Source organism: Tenrec ecaudatus, chromosome 7 (assembly GCF_050624435.1).
Source record: "Tenrec ecaudatus isolate mTenEca1 chromosome 7, mTenEca1.hap1, whole genome shotgun sequence".
In the NCBI taxonomy this organism is placed as follows: domain Eukaryota; kingdom Metazoa; phylum Chordata; class Mammalia; order Afrosoricida; family Tenrecidae; genus Tenrec; species Tenrec ecaudatus.
Window position 1 is genome coordinate 28503606 of NC_134536.1, and position 8039 is coordinate 28511644.

The 8039-nt window shown below is 39.5% G+C and overlaps 1 non-coding gene across 1 annotated transcript; it reads right to left on the minus strand.

The window, feature by feature from the left end:
• Window positions 1-4048: 4048 nt before the first annotated feature.
• Window positions 4049-4155, minus strand: LOC142453925 (U6 spliceosomal RNA). Its single transcript, XR_012785480.1, has one exon. It is a non-coding gene; the product is annotated as a U6 spliceosomal RNA (small nuclear RNA).
• Window positions 4156-8039: the final 3884 nt, after the last annotated feature.

The window sequence follows — 8039 nt, forward strand, 5'->3', positions numbered from 1 at the left end:
CCATATATCAGATGAGAATATATAGATTTTTATTTCTTGAAGAATAATTTGATATATAAACGGAGCACCCTGTGGTCGGAAGAGCGCAAGGCTGCTTGTACAATGGTTGGAGTGATGAAGAAGGAGAGTCAGGTGAGCAGTTGTTAGAGTTCATCTTGGACTTTGGAGACTCATAAAGAAAGTGATTTTGAAGTAAGGGATTAGACTATTTTGAACATGATTATGACCTGGCTATTATGTAATTAACTGAGCTTTTGTAAGACAAATAATAATAATATTAACAATGCTTATTGGGGAAAAAAATCACACTTAGCCATGAAAATTGTTGGGGGAAAAGGAGACCCTCAAGGATAGACTTCCCAGGCGGCAATAATGGGCTGATGAGAAAGTGCAAGCTGCAAGCCAACAGTGTTTCTTTCAGTTGTACTGGGGGTCTCTCTCAAGTCTAGCCAGCTGACTTGAAGGCACCTAACACTGAGAACAGGCCAAGTCTAGTTATCGATTCTATTTGGGTTCAATAAGTTAAAATAAAACTGTAATTTTTATATGAGCACATCAATACAGAGGTAAATTTATTTGTGGGTTTCATCTGGAAGGAACAGACCTAGCACTTGGACCCAGGACCTTACTAAAAGCCCACATATCTTTCTAGGGTTTGTCATGCTTTGGATCACCCAAAGTGAGTAGGTGCTTAAATATGAAGCTCTATAAGTCAAAAGATCAACGTGAGAAACATATTTTGGAATATATCTCTTAATATGGCCATAGAAGGAACATGTGATTGTCATAGATAAACAGAATTATATGCTTACAGCACAGTTACATATAAAATATCAAATGAAAATATTGTTGATATTAAGAGTTGGAGGTGATAGGCAGGAATCGAAAGGTAGTATCAAATTGGATGAATAACAGAAAATAAGGAAATAAACTCTTCTTTAGTGCAAGAATTTGGTTATTAATGGACGGAAAGAGTAGGGTATTGAAGGAGAAATTAAGAATAAAGGTGTTTTTTATATGGAAGATAATTGTGTATGTTTTAAGTTAAAAGGAGCTGCTTTTCTGAGGGACAGATTGACTGCCTGCGTGAAAGAGCATCCAGTCATCTGAGGTTCGTGAGAAGGTAAAACGTAGAGAAGCTTAGGAAAGTTTGGGGTGTGAGGTAAACTCTGAGCGGGAAGAATAATCTCTGATCTAAGAGGAAATGTGGAAGAGCAAATGGACACCCAGGACATAAGTTTATCACGTATGTTCAGTGGCATGGAAGCATTTCTGTCTGAGGCTGCATTTTTTCTGAGTCAGGCTGAAAACAAAGCCATCTTCTAAGAAAAAATAACGAAACACTATGTACAGCCGTGAGGGCTCTTTCCAAGTAGTCTAGAAAATACAAGCGGAGAGAAAGGCATTATTGATTTTAGTCGCCTTAACAACTCTGTGTGTCGCAAAAGTTGAGAAAAAAGGCACGTGCTCCATGGAGATATTAAGGCAACAAAAATCAATCATAAGATCAAATGGCTATTTGCACATTTGAATCAAGTACCATAGTTTACAAGTTAGTTTCATCTATATACATTTAATTCAAGTTTCAGTATGAAAATGAACTTCACAAGAACACAATGAGCTATTTCACTAAAAAAATTACTGAATGATATAAATAGCACTTAAATCAAGAATAATTTTCCCATTAAGACAGTTTTCTCGGGATTGAGTTTCATAACAACTTTCCTCCTCCTGGCCCATTCCATATGGGATAAGCCTGGTACCAAGGGTCCATTAATATAAGCCCCTTTGCTCTTCTACCTTTCCTACTTTTGAAGACTTCAATTCTTTAGGAGATTCTGGAAGAAGGTAGAATTTTCTCATACCAATAATGAAATCTCTCTGTTATATCACTTTCCATTATATTAGTGGGATGACTGAATACACTTGTGTATAAGCCGAGTTTTTCAGCACATTAAAAAAATAATTTTATTAGAGGCTCATACAACTCAGCACAATCCATACATATATCAATTGTGTAAAGCACATTTGTACATTCATTGCCCTCATCATTCTCAAAATATTTGCTCTCCACTTAAGCTCCTGGCTTCAGCTCATTTTCCCCCTCCCTCCCCACCACCCCCTCCCTCATGAACCCTTGATAATTTAAATTAAATAATAATTTAAATTATTATTTTGTCATATCTTGCACTGTCCAAAGTCTCCCTTCATGCACTGTTCTGTTGTCTGTCCCCCAAGGAGAAGGTTATATTTAGATACTTGTAATCAGTTCCCCCTTTCCAACCCACCCTCCCTCCACCCTCCCGATATTGCCACTCCCACCACTGGTCCTGAAGGGATCATCCACCCTGGATTCCCTGTGTTTCCAGTTCCTATCTGTACCAGTGTACATTGTCTGCTCTGGCCAGATTTATAAGGTAGAATTTGAACCATGATAGTGGGGTGAGGAAGCATTTAGGAACTAGAGGAAAGTTGTATGTTTCATCATTGCTACATTGCACCCTGACTGGCTCATCTCCTTCCTACTACCCTTCCTTAAAGGCGTGTCCCAATTGCCTACAGATGGGCTTTGGGTGTCTACCCTATATTCCCCTTTATTCACAATGATATGATTTTTTTTGTTCTGGTGATGCCTGATACCTGATCCCTTAGACGCCTTGTGATTGCACAGGCTGGTGTTCTTCCATGTGGGCCTTGCTGCTTCTGAGCTAGATGGCCACTTGTTTACCTTCAAGCTTTTAAGACCCCAGATGCTGTATCTTTTGATAGCTGGGCACCATCAGCTTTCTTCTCCATATTTTCTTAGGCACCATTTTTCTTCAGTTATCATATCAGGAAGATGAGCACACAATGATATGATTTTTTTGTTTTTCGATGCCTGATAACTGATCCCTTTTGCACGTCTTGATCCCGCAGTCTGGTGTGCTTCTTCCATGTGGGCTTTGTTGCTTCTGAGCTAGAGCTCTGCTTGTTTATCTTCAAGACAGAGCAAAACCAATCAACAAAAGAAAACAAAACAATAACAACACCAACAAGCCAATGACAGACAAAACAAAACACAACAAGAAAGTAAACTTGTAGTTAGTTCAGGGACTGTTTGTTGGTCTTTAGGGGTATTTTCCAGTTGAGTCGGTTGCGGCACCAACCCTGGCCTCAAAGTCTATTTTTGGTATTCCCTGGGGACTGCATTCCTCTGTTCCCCTTTCTGTGCTGTTGCACACCTGTAGTGTTTTGCCTCGGTATGGTGGGATCAGATCGGGTGGAATTCCCACACTGTGTCTCCAGTGTTGTCCCCTATAGGATTATGAGTCAGTGAGGGATGTCATGTCTCATAGTAGGGCCGATCATGTGTCTTCTCTGTGAATTGGCTGCTCTGAGTGGGAATATCATTGTCAAGGCTTGTTGGGCCAGGATGTGCTTCACTCTCTCTTCCTCCTCCTCCATTTGCTCTCTGTGCTCTGATCAGGCATGCTCCCCTCCCAGAGCTGCAGATTCAGTGCCGTCTTCTAAAATGAATTCTTCTGGGGGGAGGGGCAGGTGTCAACATAGTTGGGATTGGGGATGGACCCTCAGACCTCTCCACTGGTTCCCTACTCCACACAGGCATATTGCATACACATGAGGGTTTTGTGGTAAAATTAGGTGGCTTGGCTGATATTCAGGTTGGTAATCCCAAATTTATAAGTGTTTGTTTGAATATGAGTAGAACTCTTTGTGCTTTACTACAGACAACCTAGCAACTTTCTTGCATAATAATTTCCATATTGAGTGTAGTATAAGGTTCATTTACAATCATCAAACTGTTTATGCAGCCACTTTATCATGCTTTTGGAGATGATCTCAAAAAGTTAATACGGTGGCATTAATGCAGAGCTATAAACTATGGTGCAGTGCTACAAAGGAGAGATCCTTTTGAATTCTTAGATTTTTGTTCTCAACTAATGCTTCCTCTCTTGGCAATTCCTCCCAGTAGATTAACTCACTATTATAAACAAGCCTGTGTAAGACACTAAATGAATGATTTCTTCCCCCCCCCTAAATTTTTTTTTTTAATATGGAACGCTTCACGAATTTGCATGTCATCCTTGCGCAGGGGCCATGCTAATCTTCTCTGTATCATTCCAATTTTAGTATATGTGCTGCCGAAGCGAGCACCCCCCCCCTAAATTTTTGACACTTACATCTCTTTTATTTCAATTCTCATAATGAATTTAATTTGCTTTTAAACAATTTTATTAGAACATACTACAGGGACCAACAATGACCTTTAAGAATATAATATTGAAATAGGAGAAATGGGAGTGTGGAGTAATAATAATAATAAAATATATTGGAACCTGAAATTGCAAATTTAAACTTACCAAAAATAAGATTGCCACCAAATATTTTATTAGACTCTGCAAATGACTGCTTATCAGATTCCATATATCAGATATAAAAAAGCATGCACACAGTCTCTCCATCGGGACCTATTGGTGTCCTCAGGCAAAGTTTTTACTTTGATTTTAAATGCTCAGATAGAACACTCTTTTTATTGTTTATTCTCTTCTTCCCCATTTGTAGTCCCCAAAACCCAAAGTGGTGATCACTACTTTCTTTCCAAGTCAGGAAAATGTTATGAAGCCATTCAACCCTGAAACTCATGGGGTTGGCAGGCAGCCTACTTGACATGATAGCAATGGGCTTGATTTTGAAATAGGAAACGTGCCCCGGAGCAGGATAATCAAACTGAATACTGCCTACACTACCTAGAACAGAGAGATTCCCCACAAGGTGTGAGGAGGACACAAAGGAATACCTTATTAGGATTTTTCCTTCTTCACTCACCATCTTGTGAGGGCTACAAACATGCAGGTGGCTTCTCCAATTTTTTTTAATCTCTGAAATCTAGATATAATTATAATGCTCCATTTGTATTAAGCAAACAAACAAATTCACTGCCACACGTCAATACCAACTCATAAGGACCATATAGGAAACAGTGGAATTGTCAGGGTTGGTTTCTGAGTTTGCAACTGTTTAAAGGAGTAGAAAGTCCTGTCTGTCTCCCACACAGTGGCACTGCTGACCTTGAAGTTAGCAGCCCAATGCATAGTCACTACTTTGCCAGGGTTCCTCATTTGTATCAGCATCTCATTTTTCTTCCTTTCTGTGGTCATTAAAGACTGTGTAAAGATTTTGCTTATAAGTTATCATAAACCCAAATAACAACAAAAAACCCACTGCCAGGGAGTCAATTGAGACTCATAGCAACCCCATAAGGTAAAAGAACTGCTCCCGAATGGTTTCCAGTGTAAACTTTTACTGGAGAGGCCGCTTCATGGAATGGATGATGGTTTTGAACCATAGACCATGTAATGATCAAACATATAATCCCCTATGCCACCATTAGTTCTTGAAGTTTATACATAGTTATATAGACAATGAGCTTTCAGATTTCAGAAGAAGATAAAAATGGTTCTCCACCGAGAAAGGAACTTCCCTAAAGAGATGACATTTAAGGATTCTTAAAAATGAGTGTAGATTTCCCTCCCAGCACAATCACTGAAGACAAAATGTGTGCGTAAGCAAATATGGTGAAGACAATGAATGGTGCCTGGCTGTTAAAGGAAATTGCATCTGGGGTCTTAAAGCCTTGAAGTTAAACAAGCAGCCATCCAGTAGAGAAGCAACCAGCCCACATGGAAGAAGCACATCAGCCACTGCGATCATAAGGTGTCATCAGGGCCAGGTAACAGGCATCAGAAGACCCATATCAAACAAACAAACTATATATATATTTTTAAATGAAGGGAATTGGAGCAGAGATACAAAGCCCATATGTACACACTGGGACATCCCCCCATAGAGGGGTCCCAGGGGAGGGATGAATCAACCAGGGTACAGTAAAGCACTGATGAAACACATATTTCTCTGATTCCTGGAGGCTTCCTCACCTCTCACTATCATGACCCCACTTTGGACTAGATCAGAGCACATACACAGGTAGATAACATACACAGGTAGATAATAGATAAGAGCTCACAACACATGGAATCCAGATACAGGAATGGGAATAGGAGTACCCGGACGGGTAGGCAGAAGGGGGAGAGAGGAGGGAAGAGAGGGGAAACCAATTGTAATGATTGACACGTAACCACCACCTTGATCCTTGGGGGAAGAACAACAGAAAACATGGGGGGAAGGAGACAGTGGTTGGTGTGAGATATGAAAATAATAATTTAAAATCTATCAAAGGGTCATGAGCAGTGTGTGGGGTGGAGGTGGGGGGGGGCAAAAGGAGCTGATACCAAAAGCTCAATAGTAAGTAAATGTCTAGGAAGGAATGATGGCAACATATGTACAAATATGCCTGATACAATTGGTGTATGGTTTGTAATAAGAGTTGTAAGACACCCCCTCGATAAAATGATCTTTTAATTTTAAAAAATTAGAAAAAGCAAACAACAACACCCAAAAAGAATGAGTGTAGATTTTCCATGTGAAAGAGAAAGGAAAGGTATTTCAAGCAGAGTATGCCTTGTGGTGGAGTGTCTCTGCAATGAGATGCTAATGGAAAGTTATGAGACTACCAGTAGCTCCATGGGAGAAAGACAGGGCTTTCTACTTTTGTAAAGGGTTATAGCCTCTGACTAGAGACAATTCTACCCCGTCCTCTAGGGTCCCTATGACTCGGAATTGGCTCCATAGCAGTGTGCTTATAGGAAGTTCATTTCTATCTTCAACTTACCCAGTGATGAATTATATTACCTGAATTTTAGTGTTTATCTTTTAGAAAGAAGGAAGCCCGAGTGTGAGTAGCATCTTGGGGATAGAATTTAGAATTAAAGAAATTGTATTTTATTACACAGGCATTAAATAAGTCAACAATGGTTTTTGAGCAGTAGGTAACGTAATAAGATGTTGGTTTTAAGAGATAAAATAGACGGCAATGTCATCGGTGGACAAATATAAAAAGATTAGTAGCAAAAACGGAGGGTGGGGCAATTTGTAGGTAGTTGAAAAGCTGCAGTGAGATACAATGGTGGCTTCAATTAAATCCTGATGGGAGAGATGTTCCAGAGAGAGTGATGAAAAAAGAAAGAAAGAAAGACCATTCATTTCACAGCCAAATGTAAAAGGACATTTCTAATTAAAGGACAGAGAATTGCACATATATCTTGATTCTTTAGAGTGTGATTTAAGAAAACATACTGAAGAGAGAAGGGAGATGCACAAGTCAGGCAAAATGAAAAGGGCAGGATTCATGCCTGCACGTTTCATAAAGAAGCTGACATCTCTATAGAAGTATTGACTCAGCATTTCATCAATGTTATAACCACCTGACTAATAACAAGTTGTTGACATGAAGTGGGCTTGCCTCCATGAAAGGCTGGGGTCAAGTTCAGTACTGTTTTAAGAAGGCACAAATCTAGAGAGAGGTGACACTTGAAACAGTAGCCAACAGGTAACTTTTGTTAAAATGGGAGCAGAATGTTCAGGAGTACACAGTCTTGCGTGTGTCTAATTGCTGACTTCTGGCCGAAAAATCTACAGCTGTTGATTGCCACCTTCCTTGGACTGGGTAATTGTAGAATGGGAGGAGAGCTTCCGCACACTGTGAGTCATGCAAACAAAGCAATGGGTTTACAGAGCATCAGATGTGTTTACCAAGAGGGAGGCTGGCTGACATTTCTACTGCTAACCTATTCTTTAATTAGTTGCAACTGGGCCGAGACTGAAGCAAACGCCAGTCAAATAAGCTCTGCTGTGGAAATACAGCTCGATAATGGCGAAGCTAATGTATGACAAGCTTGGTCATGATATAATTAAACGTTATTAATTACTTTTCACATTCCAAATATTTGGACCTTGCTGTCAACATAATCACATGCCTAGATAAATCTTAGAAAGAATTATGTAAAGATTTTAAAACTGGGATATTAATTGAATTGTTTTCTTATTTGTCAAGAAAAAATATTTATATATATCCCTTAGAGAATTAATTAGAAGATGTGACTACTTAGCTATATTTCTTCTATATATTCTATTTCTAGCCA